The following is a 13,315-nucleotide window of genomic DNA, read 5'->3' as shown; positions in this document are numbered from 1 at the left end:
CTAATACATTTGATACATTTATAATCTATTCACATTTTCAAAGTATTTAATGCATAATTATAATTATTGCAGTAAGTACACTAATTTGCAGTACCAAGTATACATAAGAAGTGCAGGTCTGTTTTTCAGCTTTGTAGTAGTAGAAGTAGTATTTTAAATCCTGAGATTTAGTTTTAGCATTCTGAAAAATACAAGTTTTTATTATTTAAATGGATGACATAAGATAAAGAAGTATTTAATATGCACTAATTCACTAAACAAATATGTGACCATTTGAACTACTTTGTACAATAATTTAAAAAAATATATGATTGCTTCCAGTTGTATCTATTCTTGGATTTTATTGCACTGTGTGTTGAAATCACCAGTAGATGGTAATCTAATCTAATCTTTGTCCTAATGCAGCTCCACTCTATAGGTTTGAATGTGCAGTAGAAATACACAGAGTAAATGATCAAATATATTAATGAAAATATTTGTCAGTGTATTTGATAATTGATTAATCAGGTATATACAGTATGCAGTATATATTACATATATATATAGCCTCTTTGTTTAAATCTTTGCAGAATTCTGCCTGGGAGATTCTGCAAGTGCTTGTTCAAAAAAGCAGGAGTAAATAAGACAATACAATGCACATTTCCCAAACAGGTCTGTTGTCATGCATACATTCTGCTGAGATTATAATATACTGTAGATGTATGATAAACATATGTAAAAAACATTAATTTCAACCAGCACTGGTAATTTCATTTCACAGCAGGAATACACTGAAATCTTCCTACATAGCTGGGAAGGGAACATAGAATAAGATGCATCTCATTTATATTTATATGGAGCACACGTCCTGTAAACAAGTTGACAGTGCTGCTGTGGGAATCACATACACTGGTTTCAGGCTCTTGGTAATATTTTTAAGATAAGCTTCCTATCTGGACAAACAAACTTATTGTAGGCTAATGCCAGAGAAGTGATATGCTGAGAACTGGTTGTCAGACATTAACTAAATAATCATTTTGAAATTCCCTTTGATATGAATCTTTGAATATATATATTTTTATATTATTATATACATTAATTATTTTGTTTGATAATTTTATTGATCAAAATTGACAATCAAGACATTTGATATCTTTTTTTTTTAATCTGAAAAAAAAAACATGCTGTTCTTTGAACTTTCTATTTATCAATAAATCATAAAAATGACCCCACAATTGTTTTTAACACTGATAATAGTATGTTTGTAATGGTATAATAATAGTATGCACCAACAGTATATATATATATATATATATATATATATATATATATATATATATATATATATATATATATATATATATATATTCTGATAGTTCATGTGACACTGAAGACTAAAGTAAAGGAGCTGCTGAAAATCCAGCTTTGCCATCACAGAAATTAAACACATTTGAAAAATAATTTCAATTGAAGTAATATTTCACATTATAAGTATATAACAAAACGGTTTACATTAAAGGGACTCATTTCAAAGGCATTTAAAAAATGTACGACCCCCAAACTTTAAAAAAAACAAAAAAACAAACAAACAAAAAATTTACATATTTAATTTTCAATAGTAAATGAAAGGTATGGCACAGCTGGTCATGTGATCAACATTTATGTACAGACCTTTATGAACAGACTGTGATGTTCTGACCCAAAGAGCTATAAAGACTGGGAGGAGTGTGCCCCTAAACACAAGTGGATGTCCACTGCTCAACTGTCTTTATGGTCCCAGAGCTGAAAGACAAAATACACTGCTATCCGTACTTCTAAATGAAAACTTTAGAGTAAATGTATCTTTCCCCAGACATTAAGACTTAATTGTTCATTAGATTTCAGAAAATCTACATTAGTCATATAAAAAACATATAAACATCAAAATAATCCATCATGGTTCTGTTGAAACATTCTGATAGTACAAAGTATTTCAGTTAAAAAAAAATTATTTCAACAGATTGAAACTTCTGATGTTTCAAAATCTCTCTGGCTGCATCATACTTTAACACAGTGACTTAGCATATATTTCACAGTATACTCTATATTTTTGTGTCTTGACTCTAGTACAGATATCTATCGAGTCTTCTAATTATAAATCTGCTTATTCTGAGAAATATATGTTTTGGGAAGGTTTGCAGCATTGATGAGAAATTCTGGAGGCAGTATAAGTGAAATTGTTTGCTAGCAGAGATGAAGAAGCAGTGGGCTTGAAGGGTGTCAGTGCACTTGCTCCACAGCATAAACACAAGAACAGAATGTCAATAGCCAATGACTGACATCCCAGCATATCACATGAAATCAGGGTTATTTCTTTTACAGAAATTCTATATAAAATAAATACAATCCTATATAAAAGTCTATAATATATAATAAAAACAACAACAGATAAAAGTCATTTAAACTCAAAAGTGAATGGCCCAAGCAACCCGAGTCTTTTACAGTAACTATACAGTTACTATATAATATATCATCTTTTATATTTGTATATGTTGTTATGTTTTAAGACATATTTTGTTGTCTGTGGGAATAATTTTAGGCAAAATTATGTCTGGGCGAACCTGGAGTGTTTATTCAGGCCAGACCAATCAGATACTGGATTCAGCCTGCAAAACATAAGATAATTTAACCTTGATCACAAACAGACTAAAAGAAAGGCACAACAATGAATAATACAGAGAATACATAACAGTGCCAACAGTAAGGATTCGAGCCTCTTCATATTTGAGCATCTCATTCATTTAGGACTTAGAAAATGATTTTTAATCATAAAAATTTTTAGACTGACCTCAAAACATTTTACATTTTAACAGAGAGTGAAGCTGCTAAACTGAATTGATGATACAAGAAAACCAGGAGACAAGAGCGCAAAAAAAAAACAAAAAAAAAAAACAATCAGCGTTCAGTCATTATGACATCATGGAATTTGGAATTCCTGGTCACACAGAGTCAGTTAAGAAATGAAGTACAAGGACTTCAAGTAAGTGGAAAGTGTGAACATACATTTCTACGATATCAAATCAAGTCTTCTGCAGACATGTCATCATCTATAGAAAGCAGAGATCATGACAGATGACGGAAGAATTGCCAATAAGTAAGATTTTCAACTGATATATACTTTAGTTAACCTATGAGGAAAAAAAAGCATATACTTATGTATAGTTTCCAGATAAGTTATATTTTATTTTACAAAGTGAATCTTTAAATATGTAAATCACATTTACATTAACACACACATCAACGTGTAAAACAACATCTCTGAAATATCCAATCAGTGCTTATGCTAGCATGTCACTGTCTTCAGAAGTTTCAGAATCTTCATGAGTCACCCAAAAATAAGATTTTAAATGAAAGCAAATAATAATAATAATAATAATAATAATAATAATAATAATTAGGTATACTTATACTTGTCAGAAAATCAATTTTCTTACAAATGTAAATGAATTCTTAATTTGTTTAAGCACATTTACATTAGTTTTATATAGTTCAACTATGAGATAAGAAAAGTTAATGTCCACGTACAGTTGCCACACAAGTTATATGTTACTGTCTGGGTGAATCCTCAAATTTGTAAATCACATTTGCATCTCTAGAATATCAAATAAATGCTTTTGCAGATATGTGATTATCTTCAGAAAGAAAAGACTACCGATGACAGAAAAGTCACCAACAAGTACGTTTTAAATTATTAAAGATTCAAGTGTGCCACAGTCCATTGAGTGGAACGGCAAACTATGGACCAAGAGTACAACTCTGCACATTGCACAGTTTGGCCACCTGAAAAATTTGGTTGAGGCTGTCGTTCACCCCAGGAAATCACATGGAGTTAGGACTAGGGGGTGCCCTGTAGGTTGTGGTGGGTGGGACACAGGGCTCAACCTAGGTTGCCAAAAAACAACAAAAATTAGCTTACAAATATGAATTTGAAATCAATTAAGCAAACTGTACAAAAACTATATCAAACAACAAAGAAAATGTATAAAAATAAATAAATATATAATGCAAAATTATAGTAAATATATATATATATATATATATATATATATATATATATATATATATAGACACTAAGGTGTGTATTTTCTTCCTAGCTTTATGGCAGTGAATGGGGGTCAAGATTTTGAAGCAAAATAAAGTACATCCATCCATAATAAAAAAAAGTGCTCCACACGACTCTGGGGGTTAATAAAGGCCTTCTGAAGTGAATGGATGCGCTTGTGTAAGAAAAATATCCATATTTACAACTTTATAAATCGTAATAGCTTCCGCTACATGTTCACTTGAGAGTGGCAATCCAGCAGATGATGTAGGACATAGACGTAGCGTAAGCTCCGATGACAATATGCTAGTCTCACGAGAACCAAGTTCTGTTTCCAGAAAAGGAAAACCAGTCTCACACCTATGGCTTGAGGGTGAGGTAATCATAGGGGATTTTCATTTTTGGGTGAACTATCCCTGAAAAGAAAATAATTAAAAGCCATCTTAATACACGGGATGGGGAAACAGCCTGTGTGTATTTTACTCGTTGTAATAGAAAACGGTAAATGATAAACAAATAATGCTTTTCCTTTAATCTGTACTTCTACTGATCTCTGATCTCATTAGCTGCTATGAGGACCGGAATGATATGAAGTTTATGAGTGTGCAAAGATCCATATAGGACAAAGATTGCCATCTGCTGGTGATTCAGTACATAAACAAAGTACTATTATTGTGTGACTTGATTTCATTTCCTGAATGATGAATACTTTCCACAAAACGTTTCTACAGACTTATATTATGTCACATCATCCAGTACCAACTGCTTTGATTTAGCATCAAAGCCATCCAGCACAAGTAGATTTCTCTTAGAGACACGAAATGGACTACAGTACTTCAAGAAAACTCTCGAAAGCCCAATCTGATTTCATGACGCTATTTCAGTGTTGCATTTCAATACGGACATTGATCCTGGCATGAAATAATGTTTCTTGAAGACAAGAACTACAGATCAAGGCAAAAACAGAACATGGGTCACCAAATACTGTTTCCTAAGCTGTTTACTCAAACTAACCATGCAAAAGGCAATATTTTCATGTTAATCAGGATATATACTAGCTGTATTAAATATTATAGAATGCAAATTAAGGCTGTTAGGGATTTTAGTATAGTCTAAAGGGGTGGTACCTTTTCTAAAGGTACCGTTTTGTACCTTAAGGGTGATTATTGATATCTTAAAGGTATATATTAGTAAAAGGAGAAAAAAATTCACCTTTTGAAAAGGTACTGACCAGTGACAGCTTTGTACCCTATTTTGGGTATTTCAGCTTTGTACCCTATTTATTCTGATAGTGTAGGCCTAAACTTTACAATTCTTTCCTGGGTTTTTGTATACTGGAACTTTACAGACATATACAATCATATTGTAATGAAAACAAAAATAGCATACACTACCAGTCAAACGATTGGAATAATTGTGATTTTTTTTTTAGAAGTCTCTTTTTTAGAAGTTATATATATATATATATATATATATATATATATATATATATATATATATATAATAGATATAATCCAACATTCAAAATACAGGAACATGAGAAAAACTAAGGGACAAAAGCGAGAAGATTTTTGAGGCCCCCTAGTGGCCCTGCAGTGGACCCATGGTTGAAAATCTCCAACTTAGCTGAATCACACCTGGTTCAAACACAGGGGCATTATCCAGTTCTCTCCTTCCCTTCATTCTGTGTTTTTTTTTCCTTGCCAGCATGCACAGTGATTTCTAGCCAGGGATATGTGTATCCAATGTGTACTTGGAAAGATTTTAATTGGGTTTAGTTATAAAAAATAAGGCTTGAATGAATACTGGTAACAATTTAAAATAAGGTTCAATTTGTTAAGGTTAGTTAAATACAGTAGTTAACACAAAAATAACACGAAAATGTTTTAATGGCATTAGTTAATGTTAATTTCAACACTTACTAATACATTATTAAAATCAAAAGCTGTGTCTGTTAATATTACTTGATGGACTTGAGCTAACAATAACAAAGAACATCTGTTTTTATTTAACATTAAATGTTGTAACAAATGATTGCTCATTGTTCGTTAATGTTAATTAACAGACCTACCTAAACTAACTGGAACTAATTGTAAAATATTACCAGTTTATTTTTGTCTTATTTATGTCTTAAAAAAAATTATATATTTAAATAAATAAATAAATACATAAATATATATATATATATATATATATATATATATATATATATATATATATATATATATATATATATATATATATATATATATATATATATATATATATATATATATATATATATATATATATATATCACACTAACTTATGTAATTTACTTCCATCTGAAAGGAAACTGCTGTTCTTCATGACTTGTTTTTCCTTATGGTGTTGATTGTTGTTAGTTTAAAGTGAGTCATTTTAACATTTAATAATGATAACACTGTGTAACGAATTAAATCTTCATAATCTTCGAGAAGAAGGAGGCGGGAACCGGCGGACAATCAAATGAAACTTTAATAATCAAAATAAAGACAAAACAGCGCAACAGCCCCTCGCAGACGACTGTTACGCACAAATAAAATGCAAAACACAAACTAAAACCCAGGCCTGGTCCTCTCTCGTCCGTCACTGTTGTCGTTCCGGTTTTTATATCCCTCCATCTCCTCCGTGGGACTCGAGACCGGCGAGTGTCGCAGGTGTCGCTCGTCTCCAATCACTCCACCGGCCTCGCTCCTGTTCCCAAGTCTCTCGTCCCCGCCCCACTCATCACACACTGATAAATCAAATTATATCAAGTATACTATGAGTTAGAAAATCCAAAACAACACTGAACAAATAAATATGTTCTAATTTGTATATGTTCCACAGGTGAAATCGTACAGGTTTGGAATGACAAACAGGTGAGTAAATGATGACTGAATTGTAATATTTGGGTGAACTATCCCTTTAACACCTTTCGCTCTTTGCAGCATGGGAGCTTGGAGAGACAGTTTGGCATTGCACAAGAGATGTTTACAGTCCGTCCTGTTGCTTTTGCAGCAGACCAGATCTAGCTGTGGTGAGCACCAGATGCAGGATGTTACACTGCAGCCTTGGTCACCCTCCATTTCACCAAGGTTTTTTTTTTTTTTCAACGCCTGGGTGAATTCTGATAGTGTCCATAAAGGAATTTACAAGCTTTCTTCCAAGCTGTATTTGGCAAGCATTATGTAAAGCTTTAAAGCTCCATTATGATGAACAGCTGACTTTTTTTCATGTATCATGGAAAGTGGGGACAGTATTAAAGAGGCAGGCCGAAGACAGCAGAGGCCAGTCTAAACTTAGCCACCTCAGATGAGATGAAGGAGGCGCAGGGAGAGGGGGAGGAGGGACGCTTGTCGAATGAACAGATTTGGCATGGGTCCCTCAGACAGAGGGAACGGCAAAGAGAGAGGGAAAGGAAAAAAGCACACAAATAATTGAAAAAAGCTATCGGTGATGGTTCCCGGGAGACATGAAAGAAAACGAGTGGGAGCCAAGTTTTCATCAGCAGGTTGTTGGTCTGCCATGTGTAGTTGCAAGCCAAAGACAAACTGGATCTTTTTTCCGATCCGCCGTCAGCAACAAACTCACCTGATGTTTAGCTGGAAAAGTTTGAGGGTTTGCAAAAAAAAATTAATAATGTTGCTGAAAATTCATATACTCCCATACTTAATCACCTCTTCTCCAGATCTTCCAAGTAAAAGCCACAAGAAAATGCCATTTTAAAAACAGTTTTAAAATTCACAGTTTTGCATTATATAAGAATAGTTGTAGATTCTGTGACAAACTTGGGTTGCTCTCTGTCAGATAGATTTGCTGGATACAAACGTGCACAATGGATCTTGAAATTCACATAGGTGGGGTATTTTTCTTGCAGCAACAGTTTTGGGACTGAGGTGCTTCTTGTTTGAGGACATGAAACATTAATTTCCACTTGAGCTGGACTTTGTATTGATTTTACAAAAGCACACTATTAGTCATTTTGATCTGAGAGCTTGAATCAAAACAGGGCTGTATTGTACAAGCGTAATGAGGCGTTGAGGCAAGTGAAAAATCGGAATATAAATATACTTGAAAGAATCTATGATTAATAATGAATTATATAGCAAAATATAATAGAATTGAATTAATTCCATGTCAAACCATGCTGACAACTTAACTTCCTCGATGCAAATGATTTCTGAATGAAACAGGATTTGATTTAATCCATCCTATCTCCAAACTGTTTGTCCTATGTAGTTTAATTAGACTCACTATATGTAAATATATAACAATTCTACAAAAATATTTCACAAAATCACATTTAGTTACGTTGCAGCCTTATGCGAGTCATAAATACTTTTTGTAAATAACTTTTTTCCACATCAGTCTACACTTCATACACCGTAATGAAAAAACAAAAACAGATTTGTGATTGCTTTGCAAATTTATTAAAAAGGAAAAACTGAAATAATTACATTGCATAAGTATTCAGGAACTCAGTAAATAAACACCTTTGGAAGTGATTACAGTCTTAACCCTCTGGCCCTCTTCGGTCATTTTTGACCGAAAAATTTTATATTTTGAAATGTAAAAAATCGTAGCTTCATTGGAATGAGATGACACTTGGTGACTTTTGCCACATTAGCAATATGAACACACAAAACAAATCATGGACATGATTTGGATATTTTAAAGAGTCCAAAAAATATAGTCACACTTACCTTCTTCGCGGTCAAAAATGACCCACATAGGAAATGAATGGGAAATACGAAAAAATGTGAAAACTCAGTGAATCTTTTGGTGGTAAAAACTACAAATCAGCCACTGGTCAGGAAAAAAGTGTGCAACAATGAAGGGGTGACTCTCCAGAATATCAGGAGTGCAAAATAGACACCAATCAATAAATGGAAAAAATATAAAAGGGTCTCTCTCTCTCACACACACTCACACACACATAGAAATGAACTGGTAAGACTGCAACATTAACATTTATTGAAGTACATTGAACAAAATATTAATTAATTACAAAATAGTTGTATATATTGTATAAATATGTTTTCATTCCTTATTTTGTTAGATTTTTTAATTATCAAATACTGAGTAACAAAAATGCTTTCTATGTGCTCCCTTTCTAACAAGATTTTAATGTTTGACTGTAATCAAAATGTAAAACCTGATACTTATCTAACCAAAAATATCTAAACCTTGACAAAAAGTAATCTTTTAGAAAGTCTAGCTATAGATCATGAAAAACCTAAAAAAAAATGAAGAGATGAGGTCCAAAAAACTATGGGAATCCAAAAGCCTCTGTATATATCTATATAGGGTGCTATACAAGAGGTTACGCAAACTTACACAAGTTTTTATTTTTTAATGCCTCCAGATTTCCCAATTCTCACATAATTCTTTCACTCTATTTTAATGTGAAATATTGCATTTATTATAAAATAGTAAATAAATAAAGTAATAAAGAGAAAATAGCTAATTAAAATTGTATAAATATTGCATAGTATCATAAAATTCCCTAAAAATCATAAATTATAATCAAAAAATATTATTGAACAAATATATATTACATTGGTTTTCCTGAGGAAAAAATAAGTTTCAAGGTTTCAATTTCAAGGCTTCGGTCACTTTTGACCTCGAAGAAGGTAAGTGTGACTCATAAACGAAGAGGACCAGAGAGTTAAGTGTTTAGGGTATAATATGGCAAGCTCTGCACATCTGCTTTTGGCAGGCCAGTAATGATGTTAGTTTGAGGATGGGTACGATGACTTGTTATTCTTTATATGCCACTGGCAGGATTCTACCTCTTCTCACAGCTGGAAATCTGTAGAGGAACAGCTGTGTCTGTCCAATAGATCAAAACATTTATGGCATCATATTTCCCTGTGATATCTGCATACTTTTCCCAAATCTGCTGAATATGGTAGCAGTGAGAGTCTGTCTGCCTGCTCGCCCCACCTTCTCCCAAATGAGCGCACGAGGCGGAGCCTGTAACTTTCACAGAGTTCATCGGTTTCATTCGCTCTACTGCAGATCCGAGGGCCCCTCTCGTAAGATCATATACATACTGTTTATTTAGACGGGTATCAGCTGGGCCAAAGTCAACGTTTCTTATCAAGATATAATTGTAACCAGTTTTCATATCAAAGAAGTGGTCTTAAAATTACAATGCTTAAGTGAAACTGTAAACAGAGCATCAAAAGATACAGGGATGAGAAAGAGTTCCTCTGAAGATCCCATAATTACTATCAGCTCTGTTTCTGTGTAAAGAGAGAAAGAGAGGAGAGAAAAGAAGAGAAGGGGATGGGTTGACAGAGAAAAAAGGAGTAAATATGGGACAGATTAAGATTTCTGATTAACACACTTTAAGAAAAATAAGCTTTGAAGGAATATGGTTTCTAGCTTTATTCAACAATAAAAAATACATCAGCAAGCAATCGGATTAAAAAGTATAAATACAACATTAATTTAATAGTCAACAAAGGTGATGGTGGTATTGTTTATACCTATATAAAACACATACTTTTTTTTTTTAACTGTTAACCAGGAAAATCCCAATGAGATATCTGAATCTCTTCTTCCAGGGAGACCTGGACAAGATGGCAGCACACAAAGTAAAAAACAAAACAAAAAAAACACAAGGACAGAACTAATTAGTAATAATAAAATAATATGATTAATAAAGTTTCTGGTTGTATTTGTATGTATTTGTTTTTGCTTGCAGGCCAAAGGCCAAAATCATTTCGACCCTTGACCTGCACTGATAATGTCTCTTTCAACAACTAGTCTTGATCCAAAACTCTCATCAAAACTATTTGTTGCTGATGGGTGTTTTTTGTGAGCTTTTTAAAAAGTTTGAGGCCGGCAAAAATCTTTGAATGTTTTATAAAGAAGGTTCTTATGCTATCAAAGGCTGCATTTATTTGATAAAAAAAGGAACACTGAAAAAAATAAACATTTATCTTAAAAAACAAACAAACAAAAAAACAAAGAAACAAACAATATATATACTTATACTAAGAAACATTTATTATTATCAAATGTTTATCAAAAGAAAAAAAAGTAGTACTAAATATTTTTGTGGATAATTTTTGTTTCTGGATTATATTATGAATAGAAAGTTCAAACGGACAGCATTTATTTCAAACTGAAATCCATGTGACACCATAAATGAATTTACTGTCACTTTTGATGAATTTAATGCACCCTTGCTGAATAAAAGTATTAATTTCTTAAAATATTACTGACCCCAACCTTTTGAACAGCATTGTAGCGGTTTAAAGAAGCACAAAATGACAAGTTTAAATAACAAAATTCATATATAAAAAACACTTTATAAAAGGCTATGTACAGCTTATTTCAAATGATAAATAAAGTGTTTCTGAAATACAGTTGCCATTAAATGTACTGTATATGAAGTGTTAACAATAGGTGCAAAAACACCTTGCACCATACCTTGTTTAGCACATTTGATAAAAAAAAACACCTTATAATAAAACATTATAATAAAATAAAATGAAAAAGTCAGAGGACTGCAAAGACATATTAACACAATAAGAGATGCAGTCTAAGACTAAAACTAAAGTAATATTTTATAGAACAGTGCTTAACAGAAAACATCATTTCAATAAATGAAGTCATGTTGACCATGCTGAATCTATGGGGGAAAGGGATAAATAGCTCCTTATACCCCCTCCTCCATGTCCAGATTACTGCAGAGTACTGCCTGGTAGATTCCCTAAGTGCTTGTGTGATGCGGTTTAAAAAGTGAAATCTACACAATGCAATATTGTGCCACTGTTATGCATGCACTGTAGAGACTATACTGCTGAAATCAAAATAAATGTATGTACAAATGATAAAAATCACCATCAATGACAGCTTTCTAAATAAAAACACAATTTCAAAAACATTTTAAGGTGCACTCACACATCAGACATGTTTCCATGTTAATCCGCCTCAACATTTCATGAGGGTACAGCATGATTAGTCATCTCACTCTGGGATTGCAAAATGCAGAACTTTACCTAAGCAACATTCCACGATTTCTAAGCCCCAAGCACATGTCTGTAGGCTTTAAAAATGTGGAAACCTTCCAAAAAGGAAGACCCAAAGCAAAGCATTACCAAGAATGCCAGTAAGTGTATTCAAACCAGTGAAGTACTGTAGTGTCCCAGCCCAGTTCAAGAAGAGCTAGCTTAACATTGAAATTGAAGCACCTAAAGTCAACCTCCAGGGTTAATAGATATAACATCACAGAAAACAGGTTGCTTGAAGTAATTTGATTGCATTTAAATGGATAGCCTACCCTCAAAAAATTAAAATTCTGTCATGTAATACTTATCCTCATATCGTCCCAAACTTGTATGATTTTTCTGATTCTACAGAAGACAAAACCAGATATTTAGAAAAAATTTGGTAACCGAACGGTTTCACTTCCAATTGTATTTTTTAGTCCATCCAATGGAAGTCGATGGAAACCGAAATGGTTTGGTTACCAATATTTTTCAATATATCTTGTTTTGTCTTCTGCAGAATAAAAAAAAGGCATACAAGTTTGGGTAGCACTTTATTTTACAGTCCTGTTCCCCATGTACATACTATGTACTTATTATAGTAATTACAATAACTATGTAATAACTAGGTACTAACCCTGAACCTACCCCTAAACCTAACCCTACCCTATGTAGTTACCTTGTATTACAGAACTTTCTTAGATAAATACACTGTAAGTACACTATAAGTACATGTAAGTACACGTACTGTAAAATAAAGTGCAACCCAAGTTTGGAATGACATAAGGATGAGTAAATGATAACACGCTTTTTTTTCATGGGACACAAAAGAAGATATTTAGAAACATATCTGATACTTATGTTTTAGCCGTTTCTGTGTGTACAATTAAAGTCAATGGGTTCCAAAACTTTCAAACTCCAAAAAGGACATAAAGGAGGTGGGAAATTATTACATACAACTTTTTTGACTTTCCTAATGTACACAAAAACAGCTGAAGAGTTTTACAAAACATCTTCTTTTATCTTCCACCGATGAAATAAAGCCATACAAGTTTGGAACGACATGACAGTAAATCACAGAATTTTCATTTTTGTTGAACTACCCCTTTAAGTATGGCACTACAGACAATTTGCAATGTAAGACTTGCCAACAAAATTTTGGCAATTACGCCTGGTGTTCTCTGAGTGCAGTTATAGTTGAATACTGTAAGCACCAATCACGTCTTGACAAATCACAGTAGAGTCCCTC

Source organism: Carassius carassius, chromosome 42 (assembly GCF_963082965.1).
Source record: "Carassius carassius chromosome 42, fCarCar2.1, whole genome shotgun sequence".
NCBI classification, from domain to species: Eukaryota; Metazoa; Chordata; class Actinopteri; order Cypriniformes; family Cyprinidae; genus Carassius; species Carassius carassius.
The sequence above is the reverse complement of the archived record's forward strand: the minus strand, read 5'-3'. Positions refer to the sequence as shown.